At 43.6% G+C, this 15,810-nt stretch overlaps 1 long non-coding RNA gene across 1 annotated transcript in view; it reads right to left on the minus strand.

Moving 5' to 3' along the window:
• LOC132390155 (uncharacterized) overlaps nt 1–15,810 on the minus strand; it is a 54,891-nt gene that overhangs the window by 11,348 nt on the left and 27,733 nt on the right. Inside the window, exons 3-4 of the long non-coding RNA XR_009510808.1 lie at nt 9,224–9,293; nt 3,195–3,546 (exon numbers count right to left, since the gene is read on the minus strand). This is a non-coding gene — a long non-coding RNA (uncharacterized LOC132390155). The remainder of the gene's footprint in view (nt 1–3,194; nt 3,547–9,223; nt 9,294–15,810) is intronic.

Here is a 15,810-nt window from a genome sequence, read left to right on the forward strand (position 1 = left end):
ATTTTAATTCCGCGTCCCATTCCCATTCTGATATGTCTATCCACGACTCCTCTACTATCACGATGAAGCCACACTCAGGTTAGAGGAACAACACAGCATATTCCGTCTGGGTAGCCTCCAACCTGATGGAATGAACATTGATTTTTCTAACCCGCTAATAACCTTCCTCCCTTTCTTAGCCCATCCCTGATTGATTTATTCCCCACCCTCCCTTTTTACGGAGACACTAATCTTACCTCCACTAATGCCCACTTTAAAGTACTCACCCTGGCATTTTAAAGCTGCACCTTGTCATATTTGATACTTGCACTCTGGGTAAGTTATTCTGCTTGTCTACTCCTCACTTAGTTTTATAAACTTCTACCATTTCACCTGTCAGCCTCCTTCACTTCGTGGAAAACAGTCCAAGTCAGTATGATCTTTCCTTGTAACTGAATCCCGCGGTCCATGTAACATTCCTGTGAATCGTTTTTGCATCGTTTCAGCTTAACCACATCCTTCCTCTCGTGGTGACCAGAACTGCACAGGGTACTCCTGGTGTGGTTTCATTATTGATTTGTACAACTGTATTATGATGTCCCAGCTCCTCCCAAAGCCTTTTGCCGATGAAGGCAAGCATGATGTGCACCTTCTTCACAACCTTGTCTACCTGTGTTGGCACCTTCATGAAATTATGTACCTGTACCCCAAGTCTTTCTTTTCGTCAACAATCCTCAGGAACCTATTATTCTCTGTCTGTGTCATAACCTGCTTTAACTTTCCAAAATCCATCATTGTGCATTTGTCTGACACTGTAAAAAAACCTCTCTATAAATATCTTCAGCAATAAATATCAATGAACCATTCACCTCTGAACCTTGGTCATATATGTTTTTATGAACCACTCACTACACTCATCTCTACTTTGTTGTGCAGGAGAACACATTGCCGCCTCTCTATTTCTCTCATTGACAATTTATCTCTACATAAATAATTGTCTGACTTTTGTTTCCTCCTGCTTCTCTGCATGCCATCACACTTTACCACATTAAGCTTCATTTACCAAGTATTCTTCTCACCAGCTTCCCCCTGTCTTGTTGGAGAGACCAAATGTTCAATCACAACACGTCCCCTCATCACGTTCCCCATCATTGACACCGTGGATTCCGCACATTCTGACCTTCCATCGGGTCATTAATATCAATAAGTCACTGATGATCCAGAACTGGTCCCTGGAAAACTCCACCAATTATATCCTCCTTACACGTTATTCTGTCTCAGTATGATAACCTGACTTCAATCAATATTAACACACTTCCATCCCAGCACAGAGCTCTTGTCTTGTGCACTTGCCTTACATGTGGTAAATGCTCCAGAAAGTACAAAGACACACTTCTCCAACTTCCCCTATAAAGTCTCAAAACTCTGGTATCACACAGAATGCTGGTGGAACGCAACAGGCGAGGCAGCATCTATAGGGAGAAGGGCTGTCGAAGTTTCGGGCCGAGACCCTTCGTCAGGACTAACTGAACGGAAAGATAGTAAGAGATTTGAAAGTGGGGGAGAATGCAAAATGTCAGGAGAAGACCGGAGGGGGTGGGGTGAAGCTGAGAGCCAGAGAGGTGATTGGTAAAAGGGTTACAGAGCTCGAGAAGGGAAAGGATCATGGGACGGGATGCCGAGTGAGAAAGAAAAGGGGAGGGGAGCACCAGAGGGAGATGGAGAACAGGCAGGGTGATGCGCAGAGAGAGAAAGAAAAAATAAAGGGAAAAAGGGGAAAAAAACTAAATATGTCAGGGATGGGGTAAGAAGGTGCATTAACGGAAGTTAGAGAAGTCAATGTTCATGCCATCAGGTTGGAGGCTAACCAGCTGGTATATAAGGTGTTATTCCTCCAACCTGAGTGTTGGGTGAAGGGTCTCGGCCCGAAACGTCGACAGTGCTTCTCCTAATAGATGCTGCCTGGCCTGCTGTGTTCCACCGGCATTTTCTGTGTGTTGTTTTAATATTCAGTAACCCAGGTTACAGGGTCCAAGACCAGGTTCCAGATGGACAGGGTGGTGAAGAGGGGTTTGGAACACTGTCCTTCAGTCAGGGCACCGAATATAGAAGCTGGGAAGAAATGGTGCAGATGCACACCACGTTGGTTTCGCCGTATTTTGCAAATAGTGTTTAGTTCAGGTCGCCCTGCTGTATGACAGACACCAATCAGCTGGAAAGAGTGCAGAGGAGATTTACTGGGATGTGACTGGATCTCAAAGGACTGAATTGTGAAAGGTGTTTTGGACAATTTTCCCTGGAATGTCAGAGAATGAGTGCTGGTATTGCAGAGGTGTATTGCAGTGTGGGTCGAATAAAACAGTCTTTCTGCCAGTGTTGGGGAATCAGGAACCGGAAGGCATTGGTGTAAGAGGAGATCTAATAGGAACCTGAAGGGCAACATTTCCAAGCACAGGCTGGACAGCAAATGGAATGAGCTACTGGGGGAGTGGTTGAATGAGGTACATCGAAGCAGTACTCGGACAGGCTAATGGGAAGGAAAGGTTTTGAAGGATATGGGTCAGAAGGTGGGAAATGGGACAAGGACGGAGGATAACATTGTTCATAATATCGTTGTGAGGCGGTTACAGACCAGAAGCTCAGATGGGAATTTTGGTCAGTGTGGACCATTTGAGCTGAAGACTTGTTTCTGTGCTGTGTGAATCTGACTGTAAACCCTCTTGGTTTAGTTCAATGACATTAAACTTTTCTAAATGACTTGTCATTTCTTCACAGATTATAGACTCCAGTACAGTTACCTACTTTGTTTTCCTTTCTCTTCCACCCTTCAGCAATGGTTTTCAGCTCCACTGGGACCTTTCTGTAACAGTGATTTTTGACAGATTCCAATGTCTCTACTTTCTCTCCAGCCTTCCTGTGAAACCGTCTGGTGCAGGTCGTTGGGAACTGGATATTTTTGCTTTTAGTCCCATTAGTTTATCACCCCTGATGGTGATTGCTACACATTATGGCACAGCATTGAAATGTCACCGTTAGATATCTGTAGGATGTTTGCTGTGTCCCCACTGAAAACACTAATGGAAATTATTGAGTTAACTAATCTGTTTTTCCTTGATATTTTTATCTTTTGTCGCATCATGAGTTACTGGAAAAATCCCGACTGTTTTGTCCACCCTGTCTTTGCCTCTTTGTTTGTTCTCTGAGTTAATATTTACCTTGAACTCTTTTAACCACAGACTGTTGTTTGCTCCCTGTGATTCCTCTGTCTGATCGGGATAAATGTCGGCTCTAACGAACCTTCTCCTTAAACATCTGCCACTGCTCATATTCAGGATCCTTCACCGCAAGAACTCTCTGTAATACCACCTCTTTACACAGATTACAACTGAAATGGCATGTTCCTGGGTAAATAAACTACTGTATGAAACTGTCTCTGACCATTCCACAAATTCCTCTTCCACTGAACCAGTCTGATTATTTTAATCAATAAACAAACAGAAGCAAACACACAGAGAATGTTGGAGGAACTCAGCAACCAGTCGACAGCTCGGGCTGGGAACCTTCATTCTGATTAAAGAGAAAGAGACAAAAGCCAGAATTAGGTGATGGGGGAGGAGTAGAAGGACAAGTGAGTGCGGGAGGGGTCTGGTTTCTGGAGGAACGATTATGTGAAGAGCTGAGTGACAGGCAGAAAAGGCAAAGAGATGAAGAGAAAGGAATCTAACAGGAGAGACGCAGGACCACGGGATTACACAAAAGAGATGGAGAGCCAGACAGAATTGATGAGGAGGTCATGGCGGTGCGTGAGGGGAAGTGAAGGAGTAAAAAGCCACCAGAATGGGGCGGGGGGATCCGAAGGAACGCTGAGGTGGAGTGGGCGGAAGAAGCACAGGATATTCATTTCTTGAATTTGAAGAAATCAATGTTCATGCCGTCGAGATTGGAGGCTACACAATCGGAATATGAGTCGTTGCTCATTCAACATATACTTGGCCTCATCGCAGCAGGAGAGGGGGCCATAGTCAGACATGCTGTTGATGGCCCTCCGCTGGTCAGGTTCGACCATGGATATTGTACCTTCGCGGATGAAAGTCAATATGCAAGTCAGGGTAGTACGATACATAAAGCAAGCTGTTGCCCATGCAGGGGTGAATGCTCTCCACGCAGCTGATGAATCCAGAGCAATGGTCGAGACCGATGCAGTCAGGCACCAGAGGTGTCGCAGAATTAGCGGTGTGTCTCGAAGTAGGGATGACCGTCTCTAATGACATTTGAAATATTTCTGTCACAGCCCAAGCTGTATCTACACTAACTTCCCTCAAGGTCCAAGGGAAAATCCTGTCAGGACCCAAAGGCTTTTGCCATTTTATATTCGTTAAAAGCGCCAGTACTTCCTCTTTTTTACTCATCATAGTTTCCACAACTACCATACTTGTTTCCCTTATCTTACACGATACAATTTACTTCTCCTTATTGAATACCGAAGAAAATAAATTGTTCAAAATCGACCCCATCTCTTTTGGCTCCACATATAGCTGTCCACTCTGATTCTCTAAGGGACCAATTTTCTCCCTTACTATCCTTTTGCTATTGATATAACTGTAGAAACCTTTAGGATTTATTTTCACCATACTTGCCAAAGCAACCTCGTATCTTCTTTTAGCGTTTCTATTTTCTTCCTTAAGAAAATTTATTTATATTCTTTATATTCCTCAAACGCGTCATTTACACCATGCTGCCTATATTTATTATAGATCTTTCTCTTTTTCGAAATAATCTTCCAATGTCCCTTGAAAACCATGGCTCTCTCAAACATCTCACACTCTCTCATACCCGGACTCCAGCACCATCAATACTGGTTCAAAAGACCATGTAATGGCCCCCCGTCGATCTCGGCTGCCACAGCAACCCAGGGCATATTCAAAATCCGGACTCCAGCACCATCAATGCTGGTTCCAAAGACCATGGAATGGCCCCGCCGTCGATCTCGGCTGCCACAGCAACCCAGGGCATATTCAAAACCCGGACTCCAGCATCATCAATGCCAGTTCCAACGACCATGGACACCTTCAACGCAATTGCGCAGACCCCAACTGCGACTCCAGCCTTGAACACCAGGCCGGGTCTTCACGTGCAGCGGTTGTGACTCCTGTCTGACCTTCCCCAAGCACCACTCTGCATTCTCCTCTCCCTCAATCCCATCGTCAGCTCCTGGACCCTCAGAGGCTCCACCTTCCTCTCACCCTAATCCTCCCCTCTCCACCGACTTCACCAGCCTCTCCCCTGTGATCTTATCTCTCACCCGTGCCGGGAATTTACCATCCCCTCCGACATTCAACTCCCTGAGGCAGAGTGCTCTGTCCTCAGTAAAGACCTCATCTTTGTGCTCCTTCGCCCACACCTCAGCGAGTTCGACGTACGCCATGATGCTGAACTTTTCTTCCGCCGGCTCCGTCTACGAGCCTAATTCTTCGGCAAGGACTCCCACCCCCACCGATGACCCGTCTTCAACCAAACTCCTCTTCATCAACACCCCGCTCTGGTCTTCTGCCTGCTCTGGATCTCTTTATTGCTAGCTGCTGACGGAACATCAACCATCTGGACTTCCACTTGTTCCACTTCCAACCTCACTTCTTCCGAAAGCTCTGCTCTCCGCTCCAACCCCAAACTCAGTATCAAACCCGCTGATAAGGGGGCGCTGTCGTGGCCTTGTGTACTGACTTCTACATGGCCGAGGCACAGCGACAACTCACTGATACCTCCTCTTACTTACACCTCGATCATGACCCTACTAAGGAGCACCAGGCCACTGTCTCCCACACCATCACCAACCTTGTCAGCTCAGGGGAGCTCCCATCCCCTGCCACCAATCTCATAGTTCCCACACCCTGTACTTCCCGTCTCAGCCTCCTGCACAAGATCCACAAATCCACATGCCTGTCCAGGTAGACCTATTGTCTCAGCTTGCTTCTGCCCCACCGGACTCATTTCTGCGTATCCTGACACTGTTTTATCCAACCTTGTTCAATCCCTTCCCACCTATGTTCGTGACACTTCTCATGTTCTGAATTTTTTCAGTGATTTTTAGTTCTATTGCCCCCCACTGCTATATTTTCGCCATAGACGTGCAGTCCCTATATACCTCCATCCCCCACCAAGAAGGTCTTAAAGCTCTCCGATTATTTTTGGATTCCAGACCAAACCAATTCCCGTCTATCACCACTCAACTCCGTCTAGAGGAATTCGTTCTCACTCTCAATAATTTGTCCTTTGGCTCCTGCCACTTCCTCCATACCAAAGGTGCAGCCAGGGGCACCCGCATGGGTCCCATCTACGTCAGCCTTTCTGTTGGCTTTGTGGAGCAGTCCATGTTCCAAGCCTATACGAGTATCTGCCCCCCTCTTTTCCTTCGCTACATCGACGACTGCATTGGTGCTGTTTTCTGCACGCATGCTGAACACGTTGATTTCATTAACTTTCCCTCCAACTTCCATCATGTTCTCAAATTTACCTGGTCCATTTCCGACACCTCCCTCCCCTTTCTTGATCTACCTGTCTCCATCTCTGGAGACGGCTTATCTACACATATCTTCTATAAGCCGACTGAATCTCACAGCTACCTGGACTATTTGTATTCCCACCATGTCTCTTGCAAAAATGTCATCCCCTCTTCGCAATTCCTGCGTCTCCGCCGCATCTGCTCTCGGGATGAGGCTTTTCATTCCAGGACGAAGGAGATGCCTTCCTTTTTCTATATACCGTCTGGGCAGCATCCAACTTGATGGCATGAACATTGACTTCTCTAACTTTCGTTAATGCCCCTCGCCTTCTTACCCTAGCCCTGATTTAGTTATTCCCCCCCGCCACTTTTTGTTCTCTCTCTGTCCATCACGCTGTCTGTTCTCCATCTCACTCTGGTGTTCCTCTCCACCTTTCTTTCTCCCTAGGTCTCCCGTCCCATGTTCCTTTCCCTTCTCCAGCCCTGTATCCCTTTTGCCAATCAACTCTCTAGCTTTTTGCTTCAACCCACCCGCTCAGGTCTTTTCTTATATTTTTGCATTTCCCCCTCCACCTCCTATTTTCAAATCTCTATCTTTTCTTTCAGTTAGTCCTGACGAATGGACTCGGCCCGAAACATCGACAATGCTTCTTTCTATACATGCTGCCTGGCCTGCGGCGTTCCACCTTCATCTTGTGTGTGTTTCTCGAATTAGCAGCATCTGCAGATTTCCTTGTGTTTACATTGATTTCTTACAATTTTAAAAGTAAGGTTGCTATTAATTGATACCAAATTATTCAAAGGAAAATTTTCATTCTTATGAAAATTTATTTTATGTCCTGAAAACTGGCAAAAACAGGAGAATGAAGGAAGTACGAAAGGTAATGAAGTCTTAACATTAGAAATATAAAGCAAAAGGTCATCGACATAATGCAAAAGTTCTAAAGAGTAGGACATATTTGACACAGCTTTGTGGACCAAGGAGCCTGTATTGTGCTGTTGCAATTCTATGATCTGTATGTTCCTATTCTACCTGTTTCCTCAACACTACATGCCCTTCCACGAATCTTTCTAACATCTGAAACTTGGCAACACAGCCATCTATTCTATCATATGTCATTATATACAGCAAAAAAAAGAAGTGATCCCAACACCGACCACTGCGGAACACCACTGGCCACTGGCAGGTAACCGGAAAAGGAGCATTTTATTCCCAATTGCTGCCTCTTACCAATCAGCCAATGACCTAGCAATGTTAATAACATTCTAGTAATAACGTGGGCTCTTACTTTGGTAATCAGCCATCTGTGTGGTAACTTAACGAAGGCCTTCCTAACGTCCAGATAAACAAAATCCGCTGCATCCCATTTATCTATCCTACTTGTATTCTCCTCAAAGAATTCCAACAGGAAGACGTGAATTATTCAAAGAGTAAATAAATAGACTAAGCTCAGAGATAGTGCTTAGCCGATGACGAATTATTTTGACACAACTAAAGCATCCATTTATCACTGACTGAAGAGTCGTAGAAGATTGAAGATTGTCACTATCCAGACTTTAGGTGATCCTAACCCTCTGTGCAATTCCCAATCTACAATACAAGGTCAGCAATATTCATTTGTTACTGAAAGCTTGGAGCCATAAAAATGTTATAAAATAAACATTTAACATTGAATCGGATAGAAAACCTGATTCATAAAGGTTTGGATACAGGAGGAAGTGGTTTATGATGAATGTTAAATTGTGCCAATGCTTAAAATAAGGGATAGCAAAAAATAAAGGCCTGAAAGAGGACCACAAGCTTTAGGTTTGGAGGCCATTGTGCCTCAATGACCCTGAGTTCTATGTTGTCTGGAGTCAGGGGCTTCCGCTTTGGCTCTCGGTAGTATCAGCCGTACCAAATAGGTCAATAAGTAGAGGCCAGGCTAAGAGAGGTCCACGGGTCTGGGCGTTCAGCCAAGGAATAACAACTCTGACTGGTAAGACCAAACTGCTCCAGAAACAGCAATGAAGAATTATTCTAGATCTGAGTGTAATGCTTCTCCTCAGTCTCCACGTGGGATGTGTACTGGACTGCACTGAAACCCAAGAGGAAGCTACTGACATGGTGAAGAAAGCCCTGACCACGGCCAGAGAAGGAAGACATTTATTTCTGCCCTAACTGTCAGTAGTGTAATTGGCAGAAAATATAAATAAAATAGTTGCACTTGGACTTTTAGCATTTTTCATTCCCAAATTATAACAGCTCAGAAGTGGTAGTCGGATGCAGCAAATAGAAGTACTTTATTACACAGAAGGAAACAACTCCAATGTCATGATGAACATCCTCTTATCATTAGTCGTGTGCTCTGAATCATTCACCAGGAAACGCTGATGGATATTTGCCATACACACACATACTCATTGCAGAAATCAAAATCATATTTCTGGAGGTGTATTTCCTCAGCATCAGCTTGGCTTACAATTGAGACTGGATACAATTGGAAAGGAAGCTGAAATGTTTTCTCTGGAACACCAGAGACTGAGGCGGGATCAGATAAAAGTTTATAAGATTAAAAGAGGCACAGATAGATTAGACAGGGAGTATCTGTTTCCCGTGGTTGAAATGTCAAATACCAAAGGGCAGGCATCTAGAGTGAGAAGGCATGGGTTCAAGGGGCACATGAGAGGTAGGCTTTTGACTCAGAGAGTTGTGGATGACTGGAATGCATTGTTCTTACGAGCTCTTAACAGATCTTTACTTACCAAACGGTTACCTGCTGTGTTCTGGACAGCTATGTGGGAATATGCATCTCAGACTTTCGCACATATTTTCCTGTGAATTGACAAGAAACAAAGAACAGTGAATTCAGCTTGCAGCTCCGTTATCTTAGACTATTGACTTTGTTGCCCATGAAAGAATTCCACAGCATGCTTTCTGGAGTGCTGTTGCACTGAAAAGGGTTCAGGTATGAGGACAGGTGACAGAAAATAGTTGAGAGAATAACACACGCCAATCCTCATGGAGGGATCAGAAATTAAATGAGGGAGCTAAGTTCCTGGGTGTGAAAATATCCGAGGACCTAACCTGGACCCAACATATTTATGCTGTTGTAAAGAAGGTATTTCGGCGGCTATATTTCAATAGAAATTTGAGTAGATTTTGAATGTCAACAAAAACGCTATACTTTCTTGGAAGCTTGACAAAATTTGACATGTTAGCTGAAACATTTACAAATTTCCACAGATGTATGTTAGAGAGTATATTGACTGGTTTTCTCGTGGCCTGATGTGGAAGCATCAATGCCATTGTACGGAAAAGCCTGTCAGTAGTAGTAAATATGGCCCAGTCCGTCATTGGTAAACCAAACCCACTAATCCCTCCTACCTACACCATGTCCAAATCCCTCCATCTTCCTGCATCAGATCACCTCTCAGTCTCTGGAGTTGCAGTGACAACAACTATTTTATTACCCCTCTTGTGATAGTACACACCCTTTAACTGAGGCAGCATCCTGGTAAACATACTCTGCACCCTCTACAGAGCCTCCACATCCTTCCAAGTGTGGGGCCACCAGAACTTTATGCAGTGATCCTGACGTGGCCCAACGAGAGCTTTACCAAGTTGGAACATGAATTTTGAACTCAGTACCTCGACAAGTAAATGAAAGCATTCTGTAAGCTTCTCTGAAGCAACATATCAACCTGTGTAGCTACATTCAACTAGCAATGAATGAGGATGCCATGATCTCTGCTCAGCAACACTCTAAAAGACCTTGTCCATAACAGTGTTCTGTCTCTTTGCATTTGCCCTGCAGAGTTGCAGTTCCTCACATTTCTCTGGGTCAAATTCCATCTGCCATTTCTCAGCCTATATCTGCAACTGATCTATATTTTGTTGTATTTATTGCCACTCCCTTGTGCTATCCACAGCTCCGTCAATCCTGGTATCATCTGCTAATTTACTAACGAATCCATCTACATCTTCATCCAGGACATGTAGAGACATTACAAGCAGCAGAGGTCCCATCATAGATCGCTGTGAAACTCCACTAATCGAAGACCTCCAGCTCCAATGTTTTCCTTCAACCACTCCTCCTGTCCCTGCCAACCACATGCATCTGAATTTTCCGGATTACCATCCAAAAAGACTTTGCCCAGCGCCTGAGTAAAATCAATGTAGATACATGCACTGCCTACCCTTATCAAGCTCTATGTAAATAGCTTCTATTTGGATAAACAAGTTTGCCAAGAATAATCAATTGAAGGTGACCATGAACAAACAGATCCTGACTCAGTGTCGTCAGTTGGGGGTCGTATGTCCTCACTGTCCCTGGGATCAAATCCACATATTTAGACATCAAAGTTAACACTATTGCTGCCAGAAGAAGTGAGAAACAAGATACACTTAAACATCATCCATAACATTTCCAATCTGTTGAACCCATTTCCCTGCAATTTAGTGAAAGACTGTCTATAGCTGTAGTTATGTGACTTGTCAGGACCTCAGTCCGAGCATGATTCAGCTGTACCCTGTCCAATCAAATCATCTCCATTCCTCCCCAAAAGTGGGACCAAAGTATCATGAATATCAGCAATCTTCCTCCAGTCTTTGAGGCACACTTTTAACTCCCTAATCTAATTGATCCTGTAACAAGCGCACACACTTTACATAACAATGCAGAGTATATTAACCTTTTGATTCTGATTCCTATATTTATTTCTTAGCTGCTTAGCAGTCACTTTTCAGTGGTTATCCTATTTGCTGGACTCACCTGGACCAGGACCACTGATCATTTTTTTTCTCCCACCCCAAATTCTTCCGCAGTTCAGATGTGATGCCCCAAATCTATTATTTACTTATTTATTGAGATGCAAGATGGAACAAGGACTTCCATCCCCTCAAGCTGCACCACCTAGTAAACCAAGGTACAAGCTGTGTAATCACAGGACAATTTGTAATGATCAATTCCCAAGCCTATCGGTCTTTGAACCGTGAAAAGAAACTCGATCAGTCGGGAATATCCCAAGCTTTCCACTCAGTGGATGTAAAGAGACTCCGAGCATGATGGGACTGGAATTGTTCTCCAAACTCCGGAACGTCCCAGTCGCCCCACTCTTTGAGAAATGTGAAAGGCAGAAGATAGGAAACAAGGGGCCAGATAATCAGACATTAGTGGTAGGGACGATGTTGGAGTTGATTGTAAAGGATGTGGTTTAGGGATTCTGGGAGGCACGAATAGCTTGACGGAGGCATGGTTTCCTTGAGAAAACCTTGCCTGACTAATCTGTTGGAATTCTTTGAAGAAAGAAAAAAATAAGATAGACAAATATGTTGATGTTGTGTCGATGTAGATACGTTGATGTTGTGGACATAGATTTTCAGAAGGATTTTCACAAGCTACCACACATAAGGCTGTTTAACAAACTATAAACCCATGGTATTATTGAAAAGATACCAGCACGGATTCAAGAAGTGCTGCTTAGCAGGAGGAAAAGAGCGGGGAGAATGGGATCCTTTTCTGATTCATTACCCTGACTATTGGTGTTCCTCATGGCTTTGTGTTGTGACCAATTTTTTTTTATTATATGAGAATGATTTGAATGATGGGATTGATGGACCTGATGGAATTGATGGCCTTGTTGCAAAGTTTGCAGACGATACAAAGATAAGTGAATCGGCAGGTAGATTTGAAAGAATAGGGAAGATACAGAAGAATTCGACACATTAAGGGAATGGTCAAATAAGTGGCAGATGAATCCAATGTTGAGAGGTTTATGGTTGTAAACTTTGTTAGAAGAAATAAAAGTTTTACTGCTTTCTAAATGGAAATAAAACATAAAAATCTGAAGTGCAAAAGCATTTGGTATTCCTGTGCAGCATTTGAAAACTTAATTTGTTGGTTGATTCTGTGGTCAGGAAGGTAAACGCCGTGTAAAATTTTATTTCAAGAGAATCAGAATATAAAACCGAGGATTGAATGTCTTGTAATATGAAGAGCATTTAGAACATAGAACATGGAAAACTTCCTGCACAATGGTTTACCGAACATTTTTTTGAATTTCGAATTTACCCCGGATTACACATAGCCCTCTATTTTTTCTAAACTCCATGTTCCATCCCAGGAGTCTCTTCAAATACCCTATTGTATCCTCCTGCACCATTCCACAAACTCATCACTCACTGCTTAAAATACTTACCCCTGACATCTCCTCTGTATCTACTTCCAAACACCTTCAAAATGTGCCCTCACACATTAGCCTTTTCAGCCCTGGGATAAGACCTCTGACTATCTGCACAAACAAAGCCCCTGATCATCTTATACACCTCTATTATGTCACCACTCATCCTTCGTTGCTCTGAGAAGAAAAGGACAAGATCATTCAATCTATTCTCAATGGGCATGCTCCTCACTACCGGGACCATCCTCGTAAATCTCATCTGCACCCTCTCTGTAGTCTCCACATTCTTCCTTTTGTGCAGCGACCAGAACTGGACACAGTATTCCAAGTGGGGTCTGACAGGGGTACTATATAGCTGCAATATTAACCTCTCGGCTCTTGATCTCAATCCCACAGTTGGTGAAGGCCAATGCACCGTATGTCTCATCAACCACAGTCAACCTGAAGAGCAGCTTTGAGTGTCTTATGGACTTGGACCCCAAGATCCCTCTGTTCCTCCACACTGCCAAGAATTTTACTATTAATACTATATTCTGACATCATAATTCACCTACCAAAATGAACCACCTCACATTATCTTTGTTGACCTCCATCTGCCAACTCTCAGCCCAGTTTTGCACCATATCAATGTTCTGCTGTGAAATCTGACAGCTTTCCGCACTATCCACAACACGCCCAACCTCTGTGACATCAGCAAATTTACTAAATCCTCTTCCACTTCCTCAAGTAGACCATTTATAAAAATCAGAATGAGAAGGGCGTCCAGAACAGGTCCCTGAGGCACACCACTGGTCGCCGAACTCTATGCAGAATATGACCCGTTTAAAATCACACTTTTCCATCTGTGGGCAAGCTAGTTCTGGATGCTCAAAGCAATGTCCCTTGGATCCCATGCCTGCTTAGTTTCTCCATAAGCTTTCCATGGGATATCATATGAATTGCATTACTAAAGTCCATATACACTACGTTTTCCGCTCTACCTTCATCAATATATTTAGTTACATCCTCAAAAAATTCAATCAGACTCGTAAGGCACAACCTTCTTTGACAAAGCCATGCTTTTAATTTATAATCATATTATACCTCTCCATATGTTTATAAATTCGACCTCATGGGATCTCTCCACCAAAGTACTAACCATCAACTGAAGTAAGACTCACTGGTCTTCAATTTCCCGGGCTAACTCTGCTTCCTTTGTTGAATAATGGAACAAGATCTGCAACACTCCAATCCTCCGGAACTACTTCTGTCCCCATTCATGAAGCAAATATCATTGCCATGGGCTCCACCCCTCGCCTTCCACAGTCGCCTGTGTTCCATTCACACGTATCCCCCGGCACTCTTTATTGGTCCTATTCTCTCACATCTTATCCCCTTGCTATTCCTGTCATTGTATAATGCCTTGGGGTTCTCCTTTATCCTGCTCATCAATCCTTCACCTGGCCGCTTCTGGCCTCAATCTTCTAGATCTCAATCATTATCTAGTCTTTCGCACCTTTCATGAGCTTTTGCTCTCCTCTTGATTAGAGTTACAACAGCATTTGTACCCCATGGTTCCTGTCCCGTACCATCCTCTCCCTGTCTCATTAGAACACATCTCTTCAGGAATCCACACAAACATCCACTGAACATTTACCACATTTCTGCCATACATTTCCTGATAACATCTGCTCCCAATTCAAGCTTCCACGTTCCTACCGGATAGCATGATATTTCCCCCTACTCTTATTAAACGTTTTCCTAACTTATCTGTTCCTATCCCTCTCCAATGTTATGTGATTTCTATCTCCAAAATGCTCTACCACTGAGAGACCTGACACCTGACTAGGTTCATTTCCCAATACTCGATCAAGTACAGCCTCTCCTCATGTAGGCTTATCATCATATTTTGGCAAGAAACTTTCCTGAACCCACCTAACAATGCCACTCCATCTGAACACCTTGCTCGATGGAGATGCTAATTAATATTTGGGAAATTAAAATCGCCCACTAAGTCAACCCTGTTATTATTGCATCTTTGATGTCCCTGTCATCTGAGTCACAGGGGCAGACTCTGTGTCAGAAGTGCCACCATAGTTGCTTCCCCCATAGACTGTCTCCCCCAACCGTACTCTGCATTGTTTTCAAAGCATTTTCATAGCACCAGACATGTTAGACTGCCACCAACATAATAGAACTCTAACCCCATAACCAACATTTCTACTTCATATCCAAGATCCACAAACCCGCCTGTTTCAATGAATTTCTCCCAGAGCCATGAACAGTGAGATCTCTTCCTAAAGGTAAATGCCTTTTCAAAATACACTTGGCCTCTGTTTGTTAACCCTGAGTTTTCCAGAGTTCAACTTATACTCAAAAGTATCAGAAGCAAAGTGGATCTACCTCAGTCTGCACAGGTGAATTTGACTTTCCTCCACTTCTGTAATTTGTGCATTGTTAACCTACACCGACAAATAGACTAGCTCAACAGGTTCAGTAACTCAAGTTCAAGTACAGACAACCAAATAAAGAAATGTTCCTCCAAACCATGGTGCACTCAGAAAACATATACTCACAAAGCACAGCACATAAAACACACCATTATCACAAATAAATGGCTAAAATAAAATTCACAATACATGCAGTGGGCAGCACGGGTGAATTGTAAAGAGTAAACAGTAAACAATAAACAGCTCACATTGCTCGTGATGAGACCTTGGTGGTGCGAGGATATTTATTAGGTTCTCAGCCTGAGGGAAGAAGCTTTTACCCAGTCTGGCAGTCGTAGACCTGATGCTCCAGCATTTCATTCCTAAAGATTGTGGGTGTCAAAGAGATTGGCGGATGTGTGGTACGAGACCTGAACAAATTCAACTTCGTTATTTCACTAATGCTGCCCTCAAACGTTGTTAACATTCATTCTGTCTTTGTTCCTTGAGCGTGTCCTGTCAACCAGCCAGTCCAGAATTCTTGTTGTCATGGAGAATGGCTGGGAACAGAAGCAGTTCTTGCAGTCTCCATTTCTCTAAGTTCATCTTTCTCCCTCTATGATACGTCAGTCTTCCATCAGCTGAATAACAGAACTGAGCAGCAACAAGATAAGCAAGGCCACATGGTCGACAGGCACCAGTAGAACACACAAAGGGTGAAATATACATTGATCGATTTGTACTTTTTATGACTGCACAGAA

The sequence above is a fragment of the Hypanus sabinus genome, unplaced genomic scaffold (genome assembly GCF_030144855.1).
Source record: "Hypanus sabinus isolate sHypSab1 unplaced genomic scaffold, sHypSab1.hap1 scaffold_793, whole genome shotgun sequence".
Taxonomy (NCBI): Eukaryota; Metazoa; Chordata; class Chondrichthyes; order Myliobatiformes; family Dasyatidae; genus Hypanus; species Hypanus sabinus.